Source organism: Acanthochromis polyacanthus, chromosome 5 (genome assembly GCF_021347895.1).
Source record: "Acanthochromis polyacanthus isolate Apoly-LR-REF ecotype Palm Island chromosome 5, KAUST_Apoly_ChrSc, whole genome shotgun sequence".
In the NCBI taxonomy this organism is placed as follows: Eukaryota; Metazoa; Chordata; class Actinopteri; family Pomacentridae; genus Acanthochromis; species Acanthochromis polyacanthus.
This window is the reverse complement of record NC_067117.1, coordinates 13,307,732-13,318,812: the sequence shown is the minus strand read 5'-3', so window position 1 is coordinate 13,318,812 and position 11,081 is coordinate 13,307,732. Positions and strand designations below refer to the sequence as shown.

Below are 11,081 nucleotides of genomic sequence, written 5' to 3'. Positions count from 1 at the left end.
CAACAATATGAAAGAAAAACTGAAATAAATATTGAAGCAATGAGGGATTGAAATAGTTCAGAAGAACACAGTCATCATGGAAACTTGGTCTGATCAGGTTGTTTAGAATCTGTTCAAAGCTCAACAGACTGCAGAGGAGCAGGTATCTGTACCAGCACATCACGTTAATATCTGACAATATTTAATGTTACTGAAGACTTTTTCAGATTCTTGACCAAATGCAGCATCGTGAGAATATGAATTTGGGCGACATTGTAGGTTTCCACATTCCATCTTTGAGATTTCCCAAAATATGACCACACATAACAAAACTCTTTTACGAGGCCAACTCATCAGACAGTTTTAGAAAAAAGACATTTTTTGCAAATTGCTGTTCCCTCCCACTGGTCAAATTATGCTATTCTGTGGGAAACATTAGGTAACTGTTCATACATGTTTGGCAGATTGTAGCTGAATAGAGTTCACTGTGACTGACAAGTGGTGTAAATAAAATGTACATTCACTTGATAACTTTTGTCGGGCCTACAAGAACTGAAGATCATTGGTACTGATTGCGGTGAAGATTGGAAAAAATGTTGTGCATTTGAAAAACTTTTGATATGTCACAGACCTGAGAACTCTCTAGGGAACAGAAGAAATGTTTCTTTCAGGCGAACACATCAACAGTTATTTGAAAAAATGCATTTTTACTTACGACAGTGCCTTTAAATGACCAATTTCCATATTTTTTGTGATTCCTCAAAAAGAGGTCATTATCCTTATTCTAAATGTACCTTCTTTTGTAGTTGATGTCAAATCCACTAAAACTCAGATGACAACTTTCAGGACGACTACAGGTAAGACGTTCATCACAGCTATCTGTAACATTACTGAATACCAGAGACTGATGCTTTGAAACTTTCTCTAAATCCACCAGGTTTGATTCCCAGTACACCAACTGAACCTGTTACTTCACTTTCTACTTCTGTGACAACAGTGAAATCCACTTCAGGTGACCCAGTTACTTAGTTTCCAATGAGTCACACTTATATTGTAGGACATTTTAAAATAACAGCCGTTTGTGTTTTTCTATTGGGTCTGACAGAAACAGCTTCTGAAGAGACTGATGAAGCTACGACAGACACTTTGACTTCTGCTCGGCTTTCTGTGACCCCAGCAAACTCATCTCCAGGTGAGGAAAAATGTCTTTACTGCTGCTAAATCTACCTTCTTTTGTAGTTGATGTGAAATCCATTACAACACAGAGAACTTTCAGGATGTCTGCAGGTAAGACGTTCGTCACAACTAACATCAGTGAAGCAAGCAGCAGGTGACGCAATCATTTAGTTTCTTGTTGAGTCACACTGATATTGTAGAACATTTTAAAATCCACCCCAATAAGAACTTCAGCTCCACTTCCTTATTCTTTAAAGATGCTGAGATACATTCATGTAAATGTCTGTGATTCACAATCCAGAAGATCTCACTGTCTGACACATATTTATGATTTTAATAATTAAATCCTAATGGTTCCATTGTATTAAGAATCAAATTTAAAAAAAAATCTGTGAGACTAACAACAGTTTGGGATATTTGTTAATTTAATGTTAGCTGTTGTGTTTTCTGTTACAGGCACAGCTTTCACTGCTGCAGGTGGTCTGAACTTTGCTGACACAACTCTGATCAATCCAGCCTCTGATGATAAAATAACATGTAGAACTACGTTTTAATTAATTTAGCAAAATGATAAAATGCTTTGCTGAAATGTTCTAATATATTTTATGAGTGTGATTTGAAGTAGAGAGCACTTGGGTTACTCCGTTGAATATAAAGCAAATTATACTTGAATCTAAATAATTGCTAATATGAAGCATTTTACTGATATAAAGTAATGATTCATTCATATAGTTCACTGGATCATTTTTGCTTGCTCGTTCAATACAAGAATAAAATGTCACTTTGGAACAAATACTAGCACACTATAAATAATTTTACATTTTGTGTTGCATCACCATCACAATAAGCTGCATAGCCTTTGTCTGTTAATTCTGTAAACTTAAAGGACTGAACTTTAATTGCCTTTTCTTAATGCAGGGAGGATTTTATGGGTAACTGGTGCAGCTGTTACTGCGGGAGTCTTCTTGTTTGGATTTGTACTTCTCTTTAATAAAGGTAAGAATTAAAAACATCTTACTGTTTCTACTAAATCCCAGTTGCAGTTCATGTGCTTTCATTTGTTTCAGTTAAATCTAAAAATCAGTTGACATGACAATATTTTCAAGCAGTAAAACATTAAAATAGTGACTGTTACAGCTTCTTTGGTTTATTCTTGGTGGGTTATTGAAGTTTCTTTTAAAATTACTTGCTGATCATTGTTGTTTTGTATTTATTTGTTTTTATTTAATTTATATTTTCAGAGAACTGTGTTTCCGAGAGGTAAGAAATGTTGATTCTTTGCCATTATAAGATGGTTTTGATTGAGTTTCTACCTTCTTTTCCATCATTGCTCAGGTTCATAGTCATATATTCATTCTGGCAGCTTCAAGGAAAACTTTGGTTAATTTTGTGCATTTTCCATATGTGTAACTATTGCAACTCTATCACTTCTGCTGACTTTGCAGTCTCCATCTTTGAAGAGATTTGTGAATAGTTTCAGGGATTTTTAAGTATTCACTACCCCTGAATCTCACAACTGAGATCACGGCTGCATTTAACACACATGTATTGAAAATAGGCTGTGTTGAATTAAACTGGAATTACCCTTTAAAAGCTTTCACTGAGGGCCTTGGTAATCTCATCAGCAGTGATATTCCTGCTGGGAAAAATAACATTATTAGTGTACGATTCAAGATTCATAGATTTCATAACATTTTCTGTCAGTAAAATGAACAAATTGACTGAACCATATTAAGACTTATATGGAGCATCTTGATAAAGGTGCTGATGGAGGAATCAGCAGAGTCGTAGCAGAACCTGAGATTTAAAGTTTTCATTCACGTCATTTAGAAATGTTTCCAGAGAGTCATGTTGAAAATGGCTTTTGTGTTTTCACTTCCCTGTGAACTCTGTCACAAAAAGTGTTCTTTCACTTTTTCTTCCATTCAGAACAAAAGTGAACTTGACTGGTCAATCAACAGGTATGTTGCTCATTTGCATTGATGACAATAACCATGATAATTCAATTACAGTGTTTTTTATAGTACATCTATTATGTTGGGGTGTTTTTAACTCCGTGCTTTGGCTTCTGTTTTAGATGACATGACATACATGGTAGGTGTCACCAACAGAATAATCATAATTATAAATCTGCTCCTTTCTTCAGACACTGAATATTCTGTCTGGTGTGAGGCTGCCATCACTCTTCATTTAATCTCACATCTCATTAAATTATCTGCAGGCTGTCGATGATGAAAACTTCAGTGTCGTCACATACAAATACAAAAGTGGTGAGCTGCTCTTCTCTGTCTGAATGTAATAAAAGGTTCTTGTAGAGACAATTTGGCCACTTGGTGGTGCAAGTTCTCCTGGAGAGCTTCAAATGTATTGAATCTGAACAGACTTGTTATTACTGGTACAAAGCACTCGTCTTCTCTGATGTGAAAAATAAATTATTTGGCATGTCAAAAATGAGCCATTGCAAGTTATACATCTCCATAAATGTTTAATCCTGGAAAACATTTCCACCTGAATGAGGACAGATGATTTGTGTCTCTTTGTTTCTTCTCCACAGAGTGACAACAGCTGCACATCAGACCTCCATCCAGCTGTTGCAGCTCTGACACACTGTTTTTCTCACACATTTTCTTATGATCAGGCTCATTGCTGTTTTTGTGAGTTTCTCCAATAGAATGGTGAACTAGCTTTATTTTATTTTGTTGAATATCTAGAGGCTGAGGTCTGTGCCAAGGTCAGACGATGACATGTATCAAGAGTTTCAGTGCTGTAAATAATAAAAGCATTATTCACATCTATTGAAAAAGGTCCCATTAGTTTTTCCTACACACCATACAGCGCACATACACAGAGAGATCTTCAGAGCCACCTTTATACCACGATAATAAAAAAGAGAAAATCCGTCGTAAGTCCTGTATGAAGAGAATTAATCAAATGTTTTGAGATTTCATAGAAATATCAACGCATTTTCTTCATTTACTGTTTCTGCCGAAGCATTTTCACTCTGCCCAAACCAAAAGTAAAGTGGATTTAAATGTGACTGTGGGACAATAAGTAGAGTTTGTCTTAAGGATCTAAGGGACCTCCTGGTGCTCTGAGATGAGGAAATCTGTCCCTGATGTAAGTGGATGACCAAAAACAATGTTAATAATGTGTGTTATGATTTGAATTGATGAGGAATCAGTGCAAGGAGATGAAGCTCAAAGTAAGATGATCTCTTTAAAGACGTGTTAGTGGTCAGTCCATGTCTCTGTCATTCACTCAGTCCACTGGTGTGGATTCCCAAAACATGTTACACAGACATTTATCGTCCTTTATCGTGTACCACAATGATGTTGGTGATTTAAGTGCTGCTGGATGGATCTCAGTGAAATATGTCACACATTCTTTTTGTCTTTTCATTGCATTGTGACTTTATTGACCTCTTAATGTTTAATCTGGTGCCATTAATGGGTGGAATTAACCTCAGCTGCTGATATGTTGGACAAATTGTACTTTTACCAGCTTCTTGTCAGTGTGTTTGTATTGTCAGAGTGATCATGCCAACATGGTTAAAATAGCTTTTAGGTCAAAACAACACTGAGCTTCCGTTCAGTGTCAGAGCTTACTGCTGGAGACTCTGTGGTTGTGTCTGACATTATTTCCTGTTCACTACATATGTGAATAGAATTCTACAACAGTTCCACAGTTTTATTTAGCAGACGCTTCTATCCAAAGTGACGTACATCTGAGAGTAGATACAACCCCAGCAAGGATCTGGTGAGGAGACATCAATCATGGAAAAGTCCTACAAAACAAGTTCAAGTGTGATAATAGAACTTTGGTGTCCACAGGCAGTTCAGGCCAAATAGGAGTTTTATTTATTTTTATTTTTATTGTAGTCTGTCAAATGCAAAGGTGTTCAATGAAGAGCTGAGTCTTTAGTCTTTTCTAAAAGACTGAGAGAGACTGTTTGCTAGACTGTAATGAAACATTCACAGGATGTGTGTGTTGGCTGTACAGTCTGAAAGGTGAAGTTGTTGTTGGCAACATTTACTAGGAACAGCATGTGTAGGGGAACCAAAACTAAACCCTGGAGATCCTCCCATCAGGTGACGGCTGAGAAACCTCTGTGTGTGAGGAAGAAACAAGGAAACAATTCAGGAAAGATGTTTATTTGTTTTATTGGTCAAGGTTAAAGATTAATATCACTCTCTTGTATCCACAGTTAATGTGAAGTTAAACAACACTGCACAACCAGTGGAAACAGGAACAGCAACTTTATCTGTAAACATCAAAATACCTCTGAGCTCCACTAATACAATATTTTGATTAAAACAATGACAACATTCTTCCAAAACCCCTAAAATAAGTCATTTTTTTTGTGGTTTTGATCTATGTGGCATACAGCACTTATATCAATCATACTGATATTTTTAGCAAATAAGCTTCTCAGGCAAAAACAGTAAGAAAGCAACAGAAACAATGAATAAAATCTGTTTAACTTAACCAACTGATCGACACTGTGGTAGAGTTGATCTAAAGATTTTAGATAGAAATATAAGAATTAATAAACTGTCTTGAAGTAGGTCGATGTAAGGTGTGTGTTCCTGTGGCCAGCCGTTGCAAGTCACTTCTCATCTTGTGGTTTTACTGAGAACAAGTTTTCAAAAAGGACAGTCAGTGTAGGTGAAAGCCACAGTAGTCTGACAGATGAACATTCAGATCATTCCACTTCATCATGGCTGGACGCCTGCTGCTGGTTGTTGCTCTGAGTAAGTTAAACCTCTTATTGAGTTTTTTCATTGTCTGTGTTGGTTATGAATTGATGACAGCTACTCAATTAAAATGGAACTTCAGAGCATATGAGACATTTTATATCAGATCAGTTGGAGTTGAAATCTGAATTATCTGATGAGCTGTTTTTGCATCTGTTTCTCCTTGAAGCATTTTCAGGTTCCTTTAATGTGGTCAAAGCTGGAGGTCAGTTGTTAACGTTGTTTTCTGTTTTCATTGTTTGGTCAGTTTGATTTGATTGTTTTAATGCTGAATGTTTTTCTCTCTTTGCCTCCTATAATGACTCATTAATCCTCAACATGAATGCGATTTTACAGGTGAAAATGTTCAGTATTTCAAATTGCTCATATTTACCTCTAAATTTTCAGCTCTTCCTCCACCTGAACTCACAGTGAATCCATTGGTGATCACAGAGACAGACTCAGTCACATTGAACTGTGTGGCGCCACCATCTGTTTCTGTGTCTCGGTGTCATTTCTTCATTGCAACACAAGAAACATCCAAAAATGTGTGTGTGGAGACACTGACAGGAACCAAGCTGCTGGAGATGACACGTAAGCGTTCACCTGCTGAGGTTGAAGTCAGATGTTATATCGTACAGTCTGACGCGATTCATTCTACATCTCCAGACAGTAAAACATCCACCATCATCATAAACGGTGAGTGACTACACTGCCATGGTGTTTTATCACCCTTTGCAGTAATAATAGTGATAGCAAATGTAATGAAAAGTACTAAGTGTATGCTGTGCTTCTATTTTTCAGACCTTCTTCCACCTAAACTCACAGTGAATCCACGGGTGATCACAGAGACAGACTCAGTCACATTAGACTGTCAGAGTCCATCGTCTGTTTCTGTGTCTGAGTGTTACTTCAGCATTTCAAGAAGACCTGCAGAAAAGTTTTCTTGTCTGAAGACAGTGAATGGAACTGAACTGCTGTCGTTGGTACAAAAAAGTCCACCTGCTACAGTTGAAGTGACGTGTTTTTACCTGATTTCACATCAATCTCCACACAGTAACATGGCCTCTGTCTCCACAGAGCGTGAGTAAATGATAAAGAAAAATAAATAAAGATATAACTGGAATATCAGTATAAACAACAAAACTCCTGCCAACATGCTGGATGAGGGAGGTGTAAGGACTTGATAAAATGAAAGCCTCAGAGCATTGTTTACTTTTAGAGATGTCAGATTTTATTTTCAAATAAATGCAACATTCAATTTTTTAATTAAACATATTTGTTTACATTTTCAGCTCCACCTGAACTCAGAGTGAATCCAGCATCAGTCACAGAGACAGACTCTGTTGCAGTGAACTGTGTGACTCCACCATCAGTGTCTGTGTCTGACTGTTATTTATACTCTCTGAGTACAAAAACCTCCAAAGTCATCTCTTGTCTGCAGACACTGACAGGAACTGAGCTTCTGTCGATGGCGCATCAAAGTTCACCTGCTGAGGTTGAAGTAACATGTTTTTACACCGCAGGACATTATCAGTCTCCACACAGTCACACATCCACTATTAGGAGTAAGTAACACGTTTATACTCTTTATTTTGTTTTTATAAATGATCTGATTACACAATAATTTTAGTGCTGGAAACCAACAATATGAAAGAAAAACTGAAATAAATATTGAAGCAATGAGGGATTGAAATAGTTCAGAAGAACACAGTCATCATGGAAACTTGGTCTGATCAGGTTGTTTAGAATCTGTTCAAAGCTCAACAGACTGCAGAGGAGCAGGTATCTGTACCAGCACATCACGTTAATATCTGACAATATTTATTGTTACTGAAGACTTTTTCAGATTCTTGACCAAATGCAGCATAGTGAGAATATGAATTTGGGCGACATCGTAGGTTTCCACATTCCATCTTTGAGATTTCCCAAAATATCACCACACATAACAACCTCTTTTACGAGGCCAACTCATCAGACAGTTTTAGAAAAAAGACATTTTTTGCAAATTGCTGTTCCCTGGTCAAATTATGCTATTCTGTGGGAAACATTAGGTAACTGTCCATACATGTTTGGCAGATTGTAGCTGAATAGAGTTCACTGTGACTGAAAAGTGGTGTAAATAAAATGTACATTCACTTGATAACTTTTGTCGGGTCTGCAAGGACTGAAGATCATTGGTACTGATTGCGGTGAAGATTGGAAAAAATGTTGTGCATTTGAAAAACTTTTGATATGTCACAGACCTGAGAACTCTCTAGGGAACAGAAGAAATGTTTCTTTCAGGCGAACACATCAACAATTATTTGGAAAAATGCATTTTTACTTACTACAGTGCCTTTAAATGACCAATTTCCATATATTTTTTTTGTGATTCCTCAAAAAGAGGTCATTATCCTTATTCTAAATGTACCTTCTTTTGTAGTTGATGTGAAATCCATGAAAACTCAGATGACAACTTTCAGGACGACTACAGGTAAGAGGTTCATCACAGCTATCTGTAACATTACTGAATACCAGAGACTGATGCTTTGAAACTTTCTCTAAATCCACCAGGTTTGATTCCCAGTACACCAACTGAACCTGTTACTTCACTTTCTACTTCTGTGACAACAGTGGAATCCACTTCAGGTGACCCAGTTACTTAGTTTCCAATGAGTCACACTTATATTGTAGGACATTTTAAAATAACAGCCGTTTGTGTTTTTCTATTGGGTCTGACAGAAACAGTTTCTGAAGGGACTGATGAAGCTACGACAGACACTTTGACTTCTGCTCGGCTTTCTGTGACCCCAGCAAACTCATCTCCAGGTGAGGAAAAATGTCTTTACTGCTGCTAAATCTACCTTCTTTTGTAGTTGATGTGAAATTCATTACAACACAGAGAACTTTCAGGATGTCTACAGGTAAGACGTTCGTCACAACAAACATCAGTGAAGCAAGCAGCAGGTGATGCAATCATTTAGTTTCTTGTTGAGTCACGCTGATATTGCAGAACATTTTAAAATCCACCGCAATAAGAACTTCAGCTCCACTTCCTTATTCTTTAAAGATGCTGAGATACATTCATGTAAATGTCTGTGATTCACAATCCAGAAGATCTCACTGTCTGACACATATTTATGATTTTAATAATTAAATCCTCGTGGTTCCATTGTATTAAGAATCAAATTTTTAAAAAATCTGTGAGACTAACAAGAGTTTGGGATATTTGTTAATTTAATGTTAGCTGTTGTGTTTTCTGTTACAGGCACAGCTTTCACTGCTGCAGGTGGTCTGAACTTTGCTGACACAACTCTGATCAATCCAGCCTCTGATGATAAAATAACATGTAGAACTACGTTTTAATTAATTTAGCAAAATGCTAAAATGCTTTGCTGAAATGTTCTAATATATTTTATGAGTGTGATCTGAAGTAGAGAGCACTTGGGTTACTCCGTTGAATATAAAGCAAATTATACTTGAATCTAAATAATTGCTAATATGAAGCATTTTACTGATATAAAGTAATGATTCATTCATATAGTTCACTGGATCATTTTTACTTACTGTTTCAATACAAGAATAAAATGTCACTTTGGAACAAATACTAGCACACTATAAATAATTTTACATTTTGTGTTGCATCACCATCACAATAAACTGCATAGCCTTTGTCTGTTAATTCTGTAAACTTAAAGGACTGAACTTTAATTGCCTTTTCATAATGCAGGGAGGATTTTATGGGTAACTGGTGCAGCTGTTACTGCAGGAGTCTTCTTGTTTGGATTTGTGCTTCTCTTTAATAAAGGTAAGAATTTAAAACATCTTACTGTTTAAACTAAATCCCAGTTGCAGTTCATGTGCTTTCATTTGTTTCAGTTAAATCTAAAAATCAGTTGACATGACAATATTTTCAAGCAGTAAAACATTAAAATAGTGACTGATACAGCTTCTTTGGTTTATTCTTGGTGGGTTATTGAAGTTTCTTTTAAAATTACTTGCTGATCATTGTTGTTTTGTATTTATTTGTTTTTATTTAATTTATATTTTCCAGAGAACTGTGTTTCCAAGAGGTAAGAAATGTTGATTCTTTGCCATTATAAGATGGTTTTGGTTGAGTTTGTACCTTCTTTTCCATCATTGCTCAGGTTCATACTCATGTATTCTTTCTGGCAGCTTCAAGGAAAACTTTGGTTAATTTTGTGCATTTTCCATATATGTAACTATTGCAACTCTATCACTTCTGCTGACTTTGCAGTCTCCATCTTTGAAGAGATTTGTGAATAGTTTCAGGGATTTTTAAGTATTCACTACCCCTGAATCTCACAACTGAGATCACAGCTGTATTTAACACACATGTACTGAAAATAGGCTGTGTTGAATTAAACTGGAATTACCCTTTAAAAGCTTTCACTGAGGGCCTTGGTAATCTCATCAGCAGTGATATTCCTGCTGGGAAAAATAACATTATTAGTGTACGATTCAAGATTCATAGATTTCATAACATTTTCTGTCAGTAAAATGAACAAATTGACTGAACAATATTAAGACTGATATGGAGCATCTTGTTAAAGGTGCTGATGGAGGAATCAGCAGAGTCGTAGCAGAACCTGAGATTTAAAGTTTTCATTCACGTCATTTAGAAATGTTTCCAGAGAGTCATGTTGAAAATGGCTTTTGTGTTTTCACTTCCCTGTGAACTCTGTCACAAAAAGTGTTCTTTCACTTTTTCTTCCATTCAGAACAAAAGTGAACTTGACTGGTCAATCAACAGGTATGTTGCTCATTTGCATTGATGACAATAACCATGATAATTCAATTACAGTGTTTTTTATAGTACATCTATTATGTTGGGGTGTTTTTAACTCCGTGCTTTGGCTTCTGTTTTAGATGACATGACATACATGGTTGGTGTCACCAACAGAATAATCATAATTATAAATCTGCTCCTTTCTTCATACACTGAATATTCTGTCTGGTGTGAGGCTGCCATCACTCTTCCTTTAATCTCACATCTCATTAAATTATCTGCAGGCTGTCGATGATGAAACCTACAGTGTCGTCACATACAAATACAAACGTGGTGAGCTGCTCTTCTCTGTCTGAATGTAATAAAAGGTTCTTGTAGAGACAATTTGGCCACTTGGTGGTGCAAGTTCTCCTGGAGAGCTTCAAATGTATTGAATCTGAACAGACTTGTTATTACTGGTA

At 36.3% G+C, this 11,081-nt stretch overlaps 1 long non-coding RNA gene across 1 annotated transcript; it reads left to right on the top strand.

Annotated features, from left to right (window-relative positions):
- The first annotated feature begins 5,813 nt into the window (after window positions 1-5,813).
- On the top strand, window positions 5,814-6,580 carry LOC127534221 (uncharacterized). Its single transcript, XR_007942254.1, has 3 exons — window positions 5,814-5,906; window positions 6,079-6,114; window positions 6,297-6,580. It is a non-coding gene; the product is annotated as an uncharacterized LOC127534221 (long non-coding RNA).
- Window positions 6,581-11,081: the final 4,501 nt, after the last annotated feature.